We start from the raw sequence: 16,585 nt of genomic DNA, 5'->3' as shown, positions 1-16,585 counted from the left end.
TACAGTACATATAAAGAAGAATTTATAGCAGGGAACAAAATTTCATCATCAGCAGTAGATTATATATGTATTTTTTGCTATTGATGTATGTGCTGTGGCTTAGTGGTTAAAGCGCCTGTCTCGTAAACAGGAAATCCTGAGTTCAAATCTCAGTAGCACCTAACTGTTTTCTCCATGCCTTAGGAATATTTTTCATCAAACAAGTATTGAATACATTTTAAGAATTAAACGTCTGGTTCTATGAACTTTAGAATAAGTTATCATAAAATGAAATAAAATACTTGGTATTGTGAAGATTTTTATAGGAATGCATTGACTGAAATATCGAAAAGTAAATGACAAAGAACAAGATAGAGCCGTATGATCACTCTATTGTTGAGTTCAACTAATCCACTCTTCGGCAAGGTATATTTTAAAATTCTATGAATAGGGTAAACTTCAAATTAGAGAGGTTTTTTTGAATAAGTGAAGCGTCTTCATCTAAAGTGTTTGAGTAGAGAAGTCTGTGAACTTATAAAAGAATATGAAAGTGAAAAAGCAATATTCTCTTGAACACCATAAAGAAAAGTCTTTCAAAATTAAGACTCAAGGGGGTGCTGTGGCTTAGCTGGTTAAAGCGCCTGTCTAGTAAACAGGAGATCCTGAGTTCAACTCTCAGCAGCGACTTGCTATTCTCTTTATTATATAACAAATCAATTTCATTAGGTACTATTCTGATACAATTAAAATATAAACGTCTGATTCATCTTACTGTTGAACAGATCATCTTCAACCTCATAAAAGCCAAAGTATTTTCAAGATTATGGAGTAAATACTGGTATTGCAAAATAAAAAAAGACATATCTATGAGAAAGACGTATCTGACATTACTACCTCGATTTGAGCTATATTAATGCCTTCATGAAAAAAAAAATATAATGTATTCAAGAAATAACATTGGGTTTTATAAGAGTACCTGTTTATTAAAACATATTAATACTTGTTTAGTGATTGAGTATCTTATTGTGTTTAAGATTACAGTACATATAAAGAAGAATTTATAGCAGGAAACAAAATTTCATCATCAGCAGTAGATTATTTATGTATTTTTTGCTATTGACGTTGGTGCTGTGGCTTAGTGGTTAAAGCGCCTGTCTCGTAAACAGGAAATCCTGAGTTCAAATCTCAGTAGCACCTAACTGTTTTCTCCATGCTTTAGGAATATTTTTCATCAAACAAGTATTGAATACATTTTAAGAATTAAACGTCTGGTTCTATGAACTTTAGAATAAGTTATCATAAAATGAAATAAAATACTTGGTATTGTGAAGATTTTTATAGGAATGCATTGACTGAAATATCGAAAAGTAAATGACAAAGAACAAGATAGAGACGTATGATCACTCTATTGTTGAGTTCAACTAATCCACTCTTCAGCAAGGTATATTTTAAAATTCTATGAATAGGGTAAACTTCAAATTAGAGAGGTGTTTTTGAATAAGTGAAGCGTCTTCATCTAAAGTGTTTGAGTAGAGAAGTCTGTGAACTTATAAAAGAATATGAAAGTGAAAAAGCAATATTCTCTTGAACACCATAAAGAAAAGTCTTTCAAAAGAAACAGTCAAGGGGGTGCTGTGGCTTAGCTGGTTAAAGCGCCTGTCTAGTAAACAGGAGATCCTGAGTTCAACTCTCAGCAGCGCCTTGCTTTTCTCTTTGTTATATAACAAATCAATTTCATTAGGTCCTATTCTGATACAATTAAAATATAAAAGTCTGATTCATCTTACTGTTGAACAGATCATCTTAAACCTCATAAAAACCAAAGTATTTTCAAGATTATAGAGTGAATACTGTTGTTGCAAAATAAAAAAAGACATATCTATGAGAAAGACGTATATGACATTACTACCTCGATTTGAACTATATTAATGCCTTCATGAAAAAAAAATATAATGTATTCAAGAAATAACATTGGGTTTTATAAGAGTACCTGTTTATTAAAACATATTAATACTTGTTTAGTGATTGAGTATCTTATTGTGTTTAAGATTACAGTACATATAAAGAAGAATTTATAGCAGGGAACAAAATTTCATCATCAGCAGTAGATTATTTATGTATTTTTTGCTATTGACGTTGGTGCTGTGGCTTAGTGGTTAAAGCGCCTGTCTCGTAAACAGGAAATCCTGAGTTCAAATCTCAGTAGCATCTAACTGTTTTCTCCATGCTTTAGGAATATTTTTCATCAAACAAGTATTGAATACATTTTAAGAATTAAACGTCTGGTTCTATGAACTTTAGAATAAGTTATCATAAAATGAAATAAAATACTTGGTATTGTGAAGATTTTTATAGGAATGCATTGACTGAAATATCGAAAAGTAAATGACAAAGAACAAGATAGAGCCATATGATCACTCTATTGTTGAGTTCAACTAATCCACTCTTCGGCAAGGTATATTTTAAAATTCTATGAATAGGGTAAACTTCAAATTAGAGAGGTGTTTTTGAATAAGTGAAGCGTCTTCATCTAAAGTGTTTGAGTAGAGAAGTCTGTGAACTTATAAAAGAATATGAAAGTGAAAAAGCAATATTCTCTTGAACACCATAAAGAAAAGTCTTTCAAAGTTAAGACTCAAGGGGGTGCTGTTGCTTAGCTGGTTAAAGCGCCTGTCTAGTAAACAGGAGATCCTGAGTTCAACTCTCAGCAGCGCCTTGCTTTTCTCTTTGTTATATAACAAATCAATTTCATTAGGTCCTATTCTGATACAATTAAAATATAAAAGTCTGATTCATCTTACTGTTGAACCGATCATCTTAAACCTCATAAAAACGAAAGTATTTTCAGGATTATAGAGTGAATACTGTTGTTGCAAAATAAAAAAAGACATATCTATGAGAAAGACGTATATGACATTACTACCTCGATTTGAGCTATATTAATTCCTTCATGAAAAAAAAAACATAATGTATTTAAGAAATAACATTGGGTTTTATAAGAGTACCTGTTTATTAAAACATATTAATACTTGTCTAGTGATTGAGTATCTTATTGTGTTTAAGATTACAGTACATATAAAGAAGAATTTATAGCAGGAAACAAAATTTCATCATCAGCAGTAGATTATTTATGTATTTTTTGCTATTGACGTTGGTGCTGTGGCTTAGTGGTTAAAGCGCCTGTCTCGTAAACAGGAAATCCTGAGTTCAAATCTCAGTAGCACCTAACTGTTTTCTCCATGCTTTAGGAATATTTGTCATCAAACAAATGTTGAATACAATTTAAGAATAAACGTCTGGTTCTATGAACTTTAGAATAAGTTATCATAAAATGAAATAAAATACTTGGCATTGTGAAGATTTTTATAGGAATGCATTGACTGAAATATCGAAAAGTAAATGACAAAGAACAAGATAGAGCCGTATGATCACTCTATTGTTGAGTTCAACTAATCCACTCTTCGGCAAGGTATATTTTAAAATTCTATGAATAGGGTAAACTTCAAATTAGAGAGGTGTTTTTGAATAAGTGAAGCTTCTTCATCTAAAGTGTTTGAGTAGAGAAGTCTGTGAACTTATAAAAGAATATGAAAGTGAAAAAGCAATATTCTCTTGAACACCATAAAGAAAAGTCTTTCAAAGTAAAGACTCAAGGGGATGCTGTGGCTTAGCTGGTTAAAGCGCCTGTCTAGTTAACAGGAGATCCTGAGTTCAACTCTCAGCAGTGCCTTGCTTTTCTCTTTGTTATATAACAAATCAATTTCATTAGGTCCTATTCTGATACAATTAAAATATAAAAGTCTGATTCATCTTACTGTTGAACAGATCATCTTAACACTCATAAAAACCAAAGTATTTTCAAGATTATAGAGTGAATACTGTTGTTGCAAAATAAAAAAAGACATATCTATGAGAAAGACGTATATGACATTACTACCTCGATTTGAGCTATATTAATTCCTTCATGAAAAAAAAAACATAATGTATTTAAGAAATAACATTGGGTTTTATAAGAGTACCTGTTTATTAAAACATATTAATACTTGTCTAGTGATTGAGTATCTTATTGTGTTTAAGATTACAGTACATATAAAGAAGAATTTATAGCAGGAAACAAAATTTCATCATCAGCAGTAGATTATTTATGTATTTTTTGCTATTGACGGTGCTGTGGCTTAGTGGTTAAAGCGCCTGTCTCGTAAACAGGAAATTTTGAGTTCAAATCTCAGTAGCACCTAACTGTTTTCTCCATGCTTTAGGAATATTTTTCATCAAACAAATGTTGAATACAATTTAAGAATAAACGTCTGGTTCTATGAACTTTAGAATAAGTTATCATAAAATGAAATAAAATACTTGGCATTGTGAAGATTTTTATAGGAATGCATTGACTGAAATATCGAAAAGTAAATGACAAAGAACAAGATAGAGCCGTATGATCACTCTATTGTTGAGTTCAACTAATCCACTCTTCGGCAAGGTATATTTTAAAATTCTATGAATAGGGTAAACTTCAAATTAGAGAGGTGTTTTTGAATAAGTGAAGCTTCTTCATCTAAAGTGTTTGAGTAGAGAAGTCTGTGAACTTATAAAAGAATATGAAAGTGAAAAAGCAATATTCTCTTGAACACCATAAAGAAAAGTCTTTCAAAGTAAAGACTCAAGGGGATGCTGTGGCTTAGCTGGTTAAAGCGCCTGTCTAGTAAACAGGAGATCCTGAGTTCAACTCTCAGCAGTGCCTTGCTTTTCTCTTTGTTATATAACAAATCAATTTCATTAGGTCCTATTCTGATACAATTAAAATATAAAAGTCTGATTCATCTTACTGTTGAACAGATCATCTTAACACTCATAAAAACCAAAGTATTTTCAAGATTATAGAGTGAATACTGTTGTTGCAAAATAAAAAAAGACATATCTATGAGAAAGACGTATATGACATTACTACCTCGATTTGAGCTATATTAATGCCTTCATGAAAAAACAAATATAATGTATTCAAGAAATAACATTGGGTTTTATAAGAGTACCTGTTTATTAAAACATATTAATACTTGTTTAGTGATTGAGTATCTTATTGTGTTTAAGATTACAGTTCATATAAAGAAGAATTTATAGCTGGGAACAAAATGTCATCATCAGCAGTAGATTATTTATGTATTTTTTGCTATAGACGTTGGTGCTGTGACTTAGTGGTTAAAGCGCCTGTCTCGTAAACAGGAAATCCTGAATTCAAATCTCAGTAGCACCTAACTATTTTCTCCATGCTTTAGGAATATTTTTCGTCAAACAAATGTTGAATACAATTTAAGAATAAACGTCTGGTTCTATGAATTTTTGAGTAAGTTATCATAAAATGAAATAAAATACTTGGCATTGTGAAGATTTTTATAGGAATGCATTGACTGAAATATCGAAAAGTAAATGACAAAGAACAAGATAGAGCCGTATGATCACTCTATTGGTGAGTTCAACTAATCCACTCTTCGGCAAGGTATATTTTAAAATTCTATGAATAGGGTAAACTTCAAATTAGAGAGGTGTTTTTGAATAAGTGAAGCTTCTTCATCTAAAGTGTTTGAGTAGAGAAGTCTGTGAACTTATAAAATAATATGAAAGTGAAAAAGAAATATTCTCTTGAACACCAAAAGAAAAGTCTTTCAAAGTAAAGACTTAAGGGGGTGCTGTGGTTTAGCTGGTTAAAGCGCCTGTCTAGTAAACAGGAGATCCTGAGTTCAACTCTCAGCAGCGCCTTGCTTTTCTCTTTGTTATATAACAAATCAATTTCATTAGGTCTTATTCTGATACAATTAAAATATAAAAGTCTGATTCAACTTACTGATGAACAGATCATCTTCAACCTCATAAAAACGAAAGTATTTTCAGGATTATAGAGTGAATACTGTTTTTGCAAAATAAAAAAAAAGACATATCTATGAGAAAGACGTATATGACATTACTACCTCGATTTGAGCTATATTAATGCCTTCATGAAAAAAAATATAATGTATTCAAGAAATAACATTGGGTTTTATAAGAGTACCTGTTTATTAAAACATAGTAATACTTGTTTAGTGATTGAGTATCTTATTGTGTTTAAGATTACAGTACATATAAAGAAGAATTTATAGCAGGGAACACAATTTCATCATCAGCAGTAGATTATTTATGTATTTTTTGCTATTGACGTTGGTGCTGTGGCTTAGTGGTTAAAGCGCCTATCTCGTAAACAGGAAATTTTGAGTTCAAATCTCAGTAGCACCTAACTGTTTTCTCCATGCTTTAGGAATATTTTTCATCAAACAAATGTTGAATACAATTTAAGAATAAACGTCTGGTTCTATGAACTTTAGAATAAGTTGTCATAAAATGAAATAAAATACTTGGCATTGTGAAGATTTTTATAGGAATGCATTGACTGAAATATCGAAAAGTAAATGACAAAGAACAAGATAGAGCCGTATGATCACTCTATTGTTGAGTTCAACTAATCCACTCTTCGGCAAGGTATATTTTAAAATTCTATGAATAGGGTAAACTTCAAATTAGAGAGGTGTTTTTGAATAAGTGAAGCTTCTTCATCTAAAGTGTTTGAGTAGAGAAGTCTGTGAACTTATAAAAGAATATGAAAGTGAAAAAGCAATATTCTCTTGAACACCATAAAGAAAAGTCTTTCAAAGTAAAGACTCAAGGCGGTGCGGTGGTTTAGCTGGTTAAAGCACCTGTCTAGTAGACAGGAGATCCTGAGTTCAACTCTCAGCAGCGCCTTGCTTTTCTCTTTGTTATATAACAAATCAATTTCATTAGGTCCTATTCTGATACAATTAAAATATAAAAGTCTGATTCATCTTACTGTTGAACAGATCATCTTAAACCTCATAAAAACCAAAGTATTTTCAAGATTATAGAGTGAATACTGTTGTTGCAAAATAAAAAAAGACATATCTATGAGAAAGACGTATATGACATTACTACCTCGATTTGAGCTATATTAATGCCTTCATGAAAAAAAATATATAATGTATTCAAGAAATAACATTGGGTTTTATAAGAGTACCTGTTTATTAAAACATATTAATACTTGTTTAGTGATTGAGTATCTTATTGTGTTTAAGATTACAGTACATATAAAGAAGAATTTATAGCAGGGAACAAAATTTCACCATCAGCAGTAGATTATTTATGTATTTTTTACTATTGACGTTGGTGCTGTGGCTTAGTGGTGAAAGCGCCTGTCTCGTAAACAGGAAATCCTGAGTTCAAATCTCAGTAGCACCTAACTGTTTTCTCCATGCTTTAGGAATATTTTTCATCAAACAAATGTTGAATACAATTTAAGAATAAACGTCTGGTTCTATGAACTTTAGAATAAGTTATCATAAAATGAAATAAAATACTTGGCATTGTGAAGATTTTTATAGGAATGCATTGACTGAAATATCGAAAAGTAAATGACAAAGAACAAGATAGAGCCGTATGATCACTCTATTGTTGAGTTCAACTAATCCACTCTTCGGCAAGGTATATTTTAAAATTCTATGAATAGGGTAAACTTCAAATTAGAGAGGTGTTTTTGAATAAGTGAATCTTCTTCATCTAAAGTTTTTGAGTAGAGAAGTCTGTGAACTTATAAAAGAATATGAAAGTGAAAAAGCAATATTCTCTTGAACACCATAAAGAAAAGTCTTTCAAAGTAAAGACTCAAGGGGGTGCTGTGGTTTAGCTGGTTAAAGCGCCTGTCTAGTAGACAGGAGATCCTGAGTTCAACTCTCAGCAGCGCCTTGCTTTTCTCTTTGTTATATAACAAATCAATTTCATTAGGTCCTATTCTGATACAATTAAAATATAAAAGTCTGATTCATCTTACTGTTGAACAGATCATCTTAAACCTCATAAAAACCAAAGTATTTTCAAGATTATAGAGTGAATACTGTTGTTGCAAAATAAAAAAAGACATATCTATGAGAAAGACGTATATGACATTACTACCTCGATTTGAGCTATATTAATGCCTTCATGAAAAAAAATATATAATGTATTCAAGAAATAACATTGGGTTTTATAAGAGTACCTGTTTATTAAAACATATTAATACTTGTTTAGTGATTGAGTATCTTATTGTGTTTAAGATTACAGTACATATAAAGAAGAATTTATAGCAGGGAACAAAATTTCATCATCAGCAGTAGATTATTTATGTATTTTTTGCTATTGACGTTGGTGCTGTGGCTTAGTGGTTAAAGCACCTGTCTCGTAAACAGGAAATCCTGAGTTCAAATCTCAGCAGCACCTAACTGTTTTCTCCATGCTTTAGGAATATTTTTCATCAAACAAGTATTGAATACATTTTAAGAATTAAACGTCTGGTTCTATGAACTTTAGAATAAGTTATCATAAAATGAAATAAAATACTTGGTATTGTGAAGATTTTTATAGGAATGCATTGACTGAAATATCGAAAAGTAAATGACAAAGAACAAGATAGAGCCATATGATCACTCTATTGTTAAGTTCAACTAATCCACTCTTCGGCAAGGTATATTTTAAAATTCTATGAATAGGGTAAACTTCAAATTAGAGAGGTGTTTTTGAATAAGTGAAGCGTCTTCATCTAAAGTGTTTGAGTAGAGAAGTCTGTCAACTTATAAAAGAATATGAAAGTGAAAAAGCAATATTCTCTTGAACACCATAAAGAAAAGTCTTTCAAAGGAAAGAGTCAAGGGGGTGCTGTGGCTTAGCTGGTTAAAGCGCCTGTCTAGTAAACAGGAGATCCTGAGTTCAACTCTCAGCAGCGCCTTGCTTTTCTCTTTGTTATATAACAAATCAATTTCATTAGGTCCTATTCTGATACAATTAAAATATAAAAGTCTGATTCATCTTACGGTTGAACAGATCATCTTAAACCTCATAAAAACCAAAGTATTTTCAAGATTATAAAGTGAATACTGTTGTTGCAAAATAAAAAAAGACATATCTATGAGAAAGACGTATATGACATTACTACCTCGATTTGAGCTATATTAATTCCTTCATGAAAAAAAAACCATAATGTATTTAAGAAATAACATTGGGTTTTATAAGAGTACCTGTTTATTAAAACATATTAATACTTGTCTAGTGATTGAGTATCTTATTGTGTTTAAGATTACAGTACATATAAAGAAGAATTTATAGCAGGAAACAAAATTTCATCATCAGCAGTAGATTATTTATGTATTTTTTGCTATTGACGTTGGTCCTGTGGCTTAGTGGTTAAAGCGCCTGTCTCGTAAACAGGAAAACCTGAGTTCAAATCTCAGTAGCACCTAACTGCTTTCTCCATGCTTTAGGAATATTTTTCATCAAACAAATGTTGAATACAATTTAAGAATAAACGTCTGGTTCTATGAACTTTAGAATAAGTTATCATGAAATGAAATAAAATACTTGGCATTGTGAAGATTTTTATAGGAATGCATTGACTGAAATATCGAAAAGTAAATGACAAAGAAAAAGATAGAGCCGTATGATCACTCTATTGTTGAGTTCAACTAATCCACTCTTCGGCAAGGTATATTTTAAAATTCTATGAATAGGGTAAACTTCAAATTAGAGAGGTGTTTTTGAATAAGTGAAGCTTCTTCATCTAAAGTGTTTGAGTAGAGAAGTCTGTGAACTTATAAAAGAATATGAAAGTGAAAAAGCAATATTCTCTTGAACACCAAAAGAAAAGTTTTTCAAAGTAAAGACTCAAGGGGGTGCTGTGGTTTAGCTGGTTAAAGCGCCTGTCTAGTAAACAGGAGATCCTGAGTTCAACTCTCAGCAGCGCCTTGCTTTTCTCTTTGTTATATAACAAATCAATTTCATTAGGTCCTATTCTGATACAATTAAAATATAAAAGTCTGATTCATCTTACTGTTGAACAGATCATCTTAAAACTCATAAAAACCAAAGTATTTTCAAGATTATAGAGTGAATACTGTTGTTGCAAAATAAAAAAAGACATATCTATGAGAAAGACGTATATGACATTACTACCTCGATTTGAGCTATATTAATGCCTTCATGAAAAAAAAATATAATGTATTCAAGAAATAACATTGGGTTTTATAAGAGTACCTGTTTATTAAAACATATTATTACTTGTCTAGTGATTGAGTATCTTATTGTGTTTAAGATTACAGTACATATAAAGAAGAATTTATAGCAGGAAACAAAATTTCATCATCAGCAGTAGATTATTTATGTATTTTTTGCTATTGACGTTGGTGCTGTGACTTAGTGGTTAAAGCGCCTGTCTCGAAAACAGGAAATCCTGAATTCAAATCTCAGTAGCACCTAACTATTTTCTCCATGCTTTAGGAATATTTTTCATCAAACAAATGTTGAATACAATTTAAGAATAAACGTCTGGTTCTATGAACTTTAGAATAAGTTATCATAAAATGAAATAAAATACTTGGCATTGTGAAGATTTTTATAGGAATGCATTGACTGAAATATCGAAAAGTAAATGACAAAGAACAAGATAGAGCCGTATGATCACTCTATTGTTGAGTTCAACTAATCCACTCTTCGGCAAGGTATATTTTAGAATTCTATGAATAGGGTAAACTTCAAATTAGAGAGGTGTTTTTGAATAAGTGAAGCTTCTTCATCTAAAGTGTTTGAGTAGAGAAGTCTGTGAACTTATAAAAGAATATGAAAGTGAAAAAGCAATATTCTCTTGAACACCATAAAGAAAAGTATTTCAAAGTAAAGACTCAAGGGGGTGCTGTGGCTTAGCTGGTTAAAGCGCCTGTCTCGTAAACAGGAGATCCTGAGTTCAACTCTCAGCAGCGCCTTGCTTTTCTCTTTGTTATATAACAAATCAATTTCATTAGGTCCTATTCTGATACAATTAAAATATAAAAGTCTGATTCATCTTACGGTTGAACAGATCATCTTAAACCTCATAAAAACCAAAGTATTTTCAAGATTATAAAGTGAATACTGTTGCTGCAAAATAAAAAAAGACATATCTATGAGAAAGACGTATATGACATTACTACCTCGATTTGAGCTATATTAATTCCTTCATGAAAAAAACCCCATAATGTATTCAAGAAATAACATTGGGTTTTATAAGAGTACCTGTTTATTAAAACATATTAATACTTGTCTAGTGATTGAGTATCTTATTGTGTTTAAGATTACAGTACATATAAAGAAGAATTTATAGCAGGAAACGAAATTTCATCATCAGCAGTAGATTCTTTATGTATTTTTTGCTATTGACGTTGGTGCTGTGACTTAGTGGTTAAAGCGCCTGTCTCGTAAACAGGAAATCCTGAATTCAAATCTCAGTAGCACCTAACTATTTTCTCCATGCTTTAGGAATATTTTTCATCAAACAAATGTTGAATACAATTTAAGAATAAACGTCTGGTTCTATGAACTTTAGAATAAGTTATCATAAAATGAAATAAAATACTTGGCATTGTGAAGATTTTTATTGGAATGCATTGACTGAAATATCGAAAAGTAAATGATAAAGAACAAGATAGAGCCGTATGATCACTCTATTGTTGAGTTCAACTAATCCACTCTTCGGCAAGGTATATTTTAAAATTCTATGAATAGGGTAAACTTCAAATTAGAGAGGTGTTTTTGAATAAGTGAAGCTTCTTCATCTAAAGTGTTTGAGTAGAGAAGTCGGTGAACTTATAAAAGAATATGAAAGTGAAAAAGCAATATTCTCTTGAACACCATAAAGAAAAGTCTTTCAAAGTAAAGACTCAAGGGGGTGCTGTGGCTTAGCTGGTTAAAGCGCCTGTCTAGTAGACAGGAGATCCTGAGTTCAACTCTCAGCAGCGCCTTGCTTTTCTCTTTGTTATATAACAAATCAATTTCATTAGGTCCTATTCTGATACAATTAAAATATAAAAGTCTGATTCATCTTACGGTTGAACAGATCATCTTAAACCTCATAAAAACCAAAGTATTTTCAAGATTATAAAGTGAATACTGTTGCTGCAAAATAAAAAAAGACATATCTATGAGAAAGACGTATATGACATTACTACCTCGATTTGAGCTATATTAATTCCTTCATGAAAAAAACCCCATAATGTATTCAAGAAATAACATTGGGTTTTATAAGAGTACCTGTTTATTAAAACATATTAATACTTGTCTAGTGATTGAGTATCTTATTGTGTTTAAGATTACAGTACATATAAAGAAGAATTTATAGCAGGAAACGAAATTTCATCATCAGCAGTAGATTCTTTATGTATTTTTTGCTATTGACGTTGGTGCTGTGACTTAGTGGTTAAAGCGCCTGTCTCGTAAACAGGAAATCCTGAATTCAAATCTCAGTAGCACCTAACTATTTTCTCCATGCTTTAGGAATATTTTTCATCAAACAAATGTTGAATACAATTTAAGAATAAACGTCTGGTTCTATGAACTTTAGAATAAGTTATCATAAAATGAAATAAAATACTTGGCATTGTGAAGATTTTTATTGGAATGCATTGACTGAAATATCGAAAAGTAAATGATAAAGAACAAGATAGAGCCGTATGATCACTCTATTGTTGAGTTCAACTAATCCACTCTTCGGCAAGGTATATTTTAAAATTCTATGAATAGGGTAAACTTCAAATTAGAGAGGTGTTTTTGAATAAGTGAAGCTTCTTCATCTAAAGTGTTTGAGTAGAGAAGTCGGTGAACTTATAAAAGAATATGAAAGTGAAAAAGCAATATTCTCTTGAACACCATAAAGAAAAGTCTTTCAAAGTAAAGACTCAAGGGGGTGCTGTGGCTTAGCTGGTTAAAGCGCCTGTCTAGTAGACAGGAGATCCTGAGTTCAACTCTCAGCAGCGCCTTGCTTTTCTCTTTGTTATATAACAAATCAATTTCATTAGGTCCTATTCTGATACAATTAAAATATAAAAGTCTGATTCATCTTACTGTTGAACAGATCATCTTAAACCTCATAAAAACCAAAGTATTTTCAAGATTATAGAGTGAATACTGTTGTTGCTAAATAAAAAAAGACATATCTATGACAAAGACGTATATGACATTACTACCTCAATTTGAGCTATATTAATGCCTTCATGAAAAAAAAAAATATAATGTATTCAAGAAATAACATTGGGTTTTATAAGAGTACCTGTTTATTAAAACATATTAATACTTGTTTAGTGATTGAGTATCTTATTGTGTTTAAGATTACAGTACATATAAAGAAGAATTTATAGCAGGGAACAAAATTTCATTATCAGCAGTAGATTATGTATGTATTTTTTGTTAATGATGTTGGTGCTGTGGCTTAGTGGTTAAAGCGCCTGTCTCGTAAACAGGAAAACCTGAGTTCAAATCTCAGTAGCACCTAACTGTTTTCTCCATGCTTTAGGAATATTTTTCATCAAACAAATGTTGAATACAATTTAAGAATAAACGTCTGGTTCTATGAACTTTAGAATAAGTTATCATGAAATGAAATAAAATACTTGGCATTGTGAAGATTTTTATAGGAATGCATTGACTGAAATATCGAAAAGTAAATGACAAAGAAAAAGATAGAGCCGTATGATCACTCTATTGTTGAGTTCAACTAATCCACTCTTCGGCAAGGTATATTTTAAAATTCTATGAATAGGGTAAACTTCAAATTAGAGAGGTGTTTTTGAATAAGTGAAGCTTCTTCATCTAAAGTGTTTGAGTAGAGAAGTCTGTGAACTTATAAAAGAATATGAAAGTGAAAAAGCAATATTCTCTTGAACACCATAAAGAAAAGTCTTTCAAAGTAAAGACTCAAGGGGGTGCTGTGGCTTAGCTGGTTAAAGCGCCTGTCTAGTAAACAGGAGATCCTGAGTTCAACTCTCAGCAGCGCCTTGCTTTTCTCTTTGTTATATAACAAATCAATTTCATTAGGTCCTATTCTGATACAATTAAAATATAAAAGTCTGATTCATCTTACTGTTGAACAGATCATCTTAAAACTCATAAAAACCAAAGTATTTTCAAGATTATAGAGTGAATACTGTTGTTGCAAAATAAAAAAAGACATATCTATGAGAAAGACGTATATGACATTACTACCTCGATTTGAGCTATATTAATGCCTTCATGAAAAAAAAATATAATGTATTCAAGAAATAACATTGGGTTTTATAAGAGTACCTGTTTATTAAAACATATTATTACTTGTCTAGTGATTGAGTATCTTATTGTGTTTAAGATTACAGTACATATAAAGAAGAATTTATAGCAGGAAACAAAATTTCATCATCAGCAGTAGATTATTTATGTATTTTTTGCTATTGACGTTGGTGCTGTGACTTAGTGGTTAAAGCGCCTGTCTCGTAAACAGGAAATCCTGAATTCAAATCTCAGTAGCACCTAACTATTTTCTCCATGCTTTAGGAATATTTTTCATCAAACAAATGTTGAATACAATTTAAGAATAAACGTCTGGTTCTATGAACTTTAGAATAAGTTATCATAAAATGAAATAAAATACTTGGCATTGTGAAGATTTTTATAGGAATGCATTGACTGAAATATCGAAAAGTAAATGACAAAGAACAAGATAGAGCCGTATGATCACTCTATTGTTGAGTTCAACTAATCCACTCTTCGGCAAGGTATATTTTAGAATTCTATGAATAGGGTAAACTTCAAATTAGAGAGGTGTTTTTGAATAAGTGAAGCTTCTTCATCTAAAGTGTTTGAGTAGAGAAGTCTGTGAACTTATAAAAGAATATGAAAGTGAAAAAGCAATATTCTCTTGAACACCATAAAGAAAAGTCTTTCAAAGTAAAGACTCAAGGGGGTGCTGTGGCTTAGCTGGTTAAAGCGCCTGTCTCGTAAACAGGAGATCCTGAGTTCAACTCTCAGCAGCGCCTTGCTTTTCTCTTTGTTATATAACAAATCAATTTCATTAGGTCCTATTCTGATACAATTAAAATATAAAAGTCTGATTCATCTTACTGTTGAACAGATCATCTTAAACCTCATAAAAACCAAAGTATTTTCAAGATTATAGAGTGAACACTGTTGTTGCAAAATAAAAAAAGACATATCTATGAGAAAGACGTATATGACATTACTACCTCGATTTGAGCTATATTAATGCCTTCATGAAAAAAAATATAATGTATTCAAGAAATAACATTGGGTTTTATAAGAGTACCTGTTTATTAAAACATATTAATACTTGTTTAGTGATTGAGTATCTTATTGTGTTTAAGATTAAAGTACATATAAAGAAGAATTTATAGCAGGGAACAAAATTTCATCATCAGCAGTAGATTATTTATGTATTTTTTGCTATTGATGTTGGTGCTGTGGCTTAGTGGTTAAAGCGCCTGTCTCGTAAACAGGAAAACCTGAGTTCAAATCTCAGTAGCACCTAACTGTTTTCTCCATGCTTTAGGAATATTTTTCATCAAACAAATGTTGAATACAATTTAAGAATAAACGTCTGGTTCTATGAACTTTAGAATAAGTTATCATAAAATGAAATAAAATACTTGGCATTGTGAAGATTTTTATAGGAATGCATTGACTGAAATATCGAAAAGTAAATGACAAAGAAAAAGATAGAGCCGTATGATCACTCTATTGTTGAGTTCAACTAATCCACTCTTCGGCAAGGTATATTTTAAAATTCTATGAATAGGGTAAACTTCAAATTAGAGAGGTGTTTTTGAATAAGTGAAGCTTCTTCATCTAAAGTGTTTGAGTAGAGAAGTCTGTGAACTTATAAAAGAATATGAAAGTGAAAAAGCAATATTCTCTTGAACACCATAAAGAAAAGTCTTTCAAAGTAAAGACTCAAGGGGGTGCTGTGGCTTAGCTGGTTAAAGCGCCTGTCTAGTAAACAGGAGATCCTGAGTTCAACTCTCAGCAGCGCCTTGCTTTTCTCTTTGTTATATAACAAATCAATTTCATTAGGTCCTATTCTGATACAATTAAAATATAAAAGTCTGATTCATCTTACTGTTGAACAGATCATCTTAAAACTCATAAAAACCAAAGTATTTTCAAGATTATAGAGTGAATACTGTTGTTGCAAAATAAAAAAAGACATATCTATGAGAAAGACGTATATGACATTACTACCTCGATTTGAGCTATATTAATGCCTTCATGAAAAAAAAATATAATGTATTCAAGAAATAACATTGGGTTTTATAAGAGTACCTGTTTATTAAAACATATTATTACTTGTCTAGTGATTGAGTATCTTATTGTGTTTAAGATTACAGTACATATAAAGAAGAATTTATAGCAGGAAACAAAATTTCATCATCAGCAGTAGATTATTTATGTATTTTTTGCTATTGACGTTGGTGCTGTGACTTAGTGGTTAAAGCGCCTGTCTCGTAAACAGGAAATCCTGAATTCAAATCTCAGTAGCACCTAACTATTTTCTCCATGCTTTAGGAATATTTTTCATCAAACAAATGTTGAATACAATTTAAGAATAAACGTCTGGTTCTATGAACTTTAGAATAAGTTATCATAAAATGAAATAAAATACTTGGCATTGTGAAGATTTTTATAGGAATGCATTGACTGAAATATCGAAAAGTAAATGACAAAGAACAAGATAGAGCCGTATGATCAC

At 30.9% G+C, this 16,585-nt stretch overlaps 23 non-coding genes across 23 annotated transcripts; all 23 read left to right on the top strand.

Annotated features, from left to right (window-relative positions):
• The first annotated feature begins 88 nt into the window (after positions 1-88).
• Positions 89-161, top strand: TRNAT-CGU (transfer RNA threonine (anticodon CGU)). The gene has a single exon. It is a non-coding gene; the product is annotated as a tRNA-Thr (tRNA).
• A 431-nt stretch (positions 162-592) lies between these two features.
• TRNAT-AGU (transfer RNA threonine (anticodon AGU)) lies at positions 593-666 on the top strand. Its single transcript has one exon. It is a non-coding gene; the product is annotated as a tRNA-Thr (tRNA).
• A 437-nt stretch (positions 667-1,103) lies between these two features.
• TRNAT-CGU (transfer RNA threonine (anticodon CGU)) lies at positions 1,104-1,176 on the top strand. The gene has a single exon. It is a non-coding gene; the product is annotated as a tRNA-Thr (tRNA).
• Positions 1,177-1,607: 431 nt separating this feature from the next.
• Positions 1,608-1,681, top strand: TRNAT-AGU (transfer RNA threonine (anticodon AGU)). The gene has a single exon. It is a non-coding gene; the product is annotated as a tRNA-Thr (tRNA).
• A 436-nt stretch (positions 1,682-2,117) lies between these two features.
• TRNAT-CGU (transfer RNA threonine (anticodon CGU)) lies at positions 2,118-2,190 on the top strand. Its single transcript has one exon. It is a non-coding gene; the product is annotated as a tRNA-Thr (tRNA).
• Positions 2,191-2,621: 431 nt separating this feature from the next.
• TRNAT-AGU (transfer RNA threonine (anticodon AGU)) lies at positions 2,622-2,695 on the top strand. The gene has a single exon. It is a non-coding gene; the product is annotated as a tRNA-Thr (tRNA).
• A 437-nt stretch (positions 2,696-3,132) lies between these two features.
• TRNAT-CGU (transfer RNA threonine (anticodon CGU)) lies at positions 3,133-3,205 on the top strand. The gene has a single exon. It is a non-coding gene; the product is annotated as a tRNA-Thr (tRNA).
• A 938-nt stretch (positions 3,206-4,143) lies between these two features.
• Positions 4,144-4,216, top strand: TRNAT-CGU (transfer RNA threonine (anticodon CGU)). The gene has a single exon. It is a non-coding gene; the product is annotated as a tRNA-Thr (tRNA).
• A 429-nt stretch (positions 4,217-4,645) lies between these two features.
• TRNAT-AGU (transfer RNA threonine (anticodon AGU)) lies at positions 4,646-4,720 on the top strand. Its single transcript has one exon. It is a non-coding gene; the product is annotated as a tRNA-Thr (tRNA).
• A 939-nt stretch (positions 4,721-5,659) lies between these two features.
• TRNAT-AGU (transfer RNA threonine (anticodon AGU)) lies at positions 5,660-5,733 on the top strand. Its single transcript has one exon. It is a non-coding gene; the product is annotated as a tRNA-Thr (tRNA).
• Positions 5,734-7,184: 1,451 nt separating this feature from the next.
• On the top strand, positions 7,185-7,257 carry TRNAT-CGU (transfer RNA threonine (anticodon CGU)). Its single transcript has one exon. It is a non-coding gene; the product is annotated as a tRNA-Thr (tRNA).
• A 941-nt stretch (positions 7,258-8,198) lies between these two features.
• Positions 8,199-8,271, top strand: TRNAT-CGU (transfer RNA threonine (anticodon CGU)). Its single transcript has one exon. It is a non-coding gene; the product is annotated as a tRNA-Thr (tRNA).
• A 431-nt stretch (positions 8,272-8,702) lies between these two features.
• TRNAT-AGU (transfer RNA threonine (anticodon AGU)) lies at positions 8,703-8,776 on the top strand. The gene has a single exon. It is a non-coding gene; the product is annotated as a tRNA-Thr (tRNA).
• A 437-nt stretch (positions 8,777-9,213) lies between these two features.
• On the top strand, positions 9,214-9,286 carry TRNAT-CGU (transfer RNA threonine (anticodon CGU)). Its single transcript has one exon. It is a non-coding gene; the product is annotated as a tRNA-Thr (tRNA).
• A 429-nt stretch (positions 9,287-9,715) lies between these two features.
• Positions 9,716-9,789, top strand: TRNAT-AGU (transfer RNA threonine (anticodon AGU)). Its single transcript has one exon. It is a non-coding gene; the product is annotated as a tRNA-Thr (tRNA).
• Positions 9,790-10,728: 939 nt separating this feature from the next.
• On the top strand, positions 10,729-10,802 carry TRNAT-CGU (transfer RNA threonine (anticodon CGU)). Its single transcript has one exon. It is a non-coding gene; the product is annotated as a tRNA-Thr (tRNA).
• Positions 10,803-11,742: 940 nt separating this feature from the next.
• On the top strand, positions 11,743-11,816 carry TRNAT-AGU (transfer RNA threonine (anticodon AGU)). Its single transcript has one exon. It is a non-coding gene; the product is annotated as a tRNA-Thr (tRNA).
• Positions 11,817-12,756: 940 nt separating this feature from the next.
• TRNAT-AGU (transfer RNA threonine (anticodon AGU)) lies at positions 12,757-12,830 on the top strand. Its single transcript has one exon. It is a non-coding gene; the product is annotated as a tRNA-Thr (tRNA).
• Positions 12,831-13,268: 438 nt separating this feature from the next.
• Positions 13,269-13,341, top strand: TRNAT-CGU (transfer RNA threonine (anticodon CGU)). Its single transcript has one exon. It is a non-coding gene; the product is annotated as a tRNA-Thr (tRNA).
• A 430-nt stretch (positions 13,342-13,771) lies between these two features.
• Positions 13,772-13,845, top strand: TRNAT-AGU (transfer RNA threonine (anticodon AGU)). The gene has a single exon. It is a non-coding gene; the product is annotated as a tRNA-Thr (tRNA).
• A 939-nt stretch (positions 13,846-14,784) lies between these two features.
• Positions 14,785-14,858, top strand: TRNAT-CGU (transfer RNA threonine (anticodon CGU)). The gene has a single exon. It is a non-coding gene; the product is annotated as a tRNA-Thr (tRNA).
• Positions 14,859-15,293: 435 nt separating this feature from the next.
• Positions 15,294-15,366, top strand: TRNAT-CGU (transfer RNA threonine (anticodon CGU)). The gene has a single exon. It is a non-coding gene; the product is annotated as a tRNA-Thr (tRNA).
• A 430-nt stretch (positions 15,367-15,796) lies between these two features.
• On the top strand, positions 15,797-15,870 carry TRNAT-AGU (transfer RNA threonine (anticodon AGU)). Its single transcript has one exon. It is a non-coding gene; the product is annotated as a tRNA-Thr (tRNA).
• Positions 15,871-16,585: the final 715 nt, after the last annotated feature.

The sequence above is a fragment of the Lissotriton helveticus genome, chromosome 12 (assembly GCF_964261635.1).
Source record: "Lissotriton helveticus chromosome 12, aLisHel1.1, whole genome shotgun sequence".
NCBI classification, from domain to species: Eukaryota; Metazoa; Chordata; class Amphibia; order Caudata; family Salamandridae; genus Lissotriton; species Lissotriton helveticus.
This window is presented reverse-complemented; position numbering and strand designations above follow the sequence as displayed.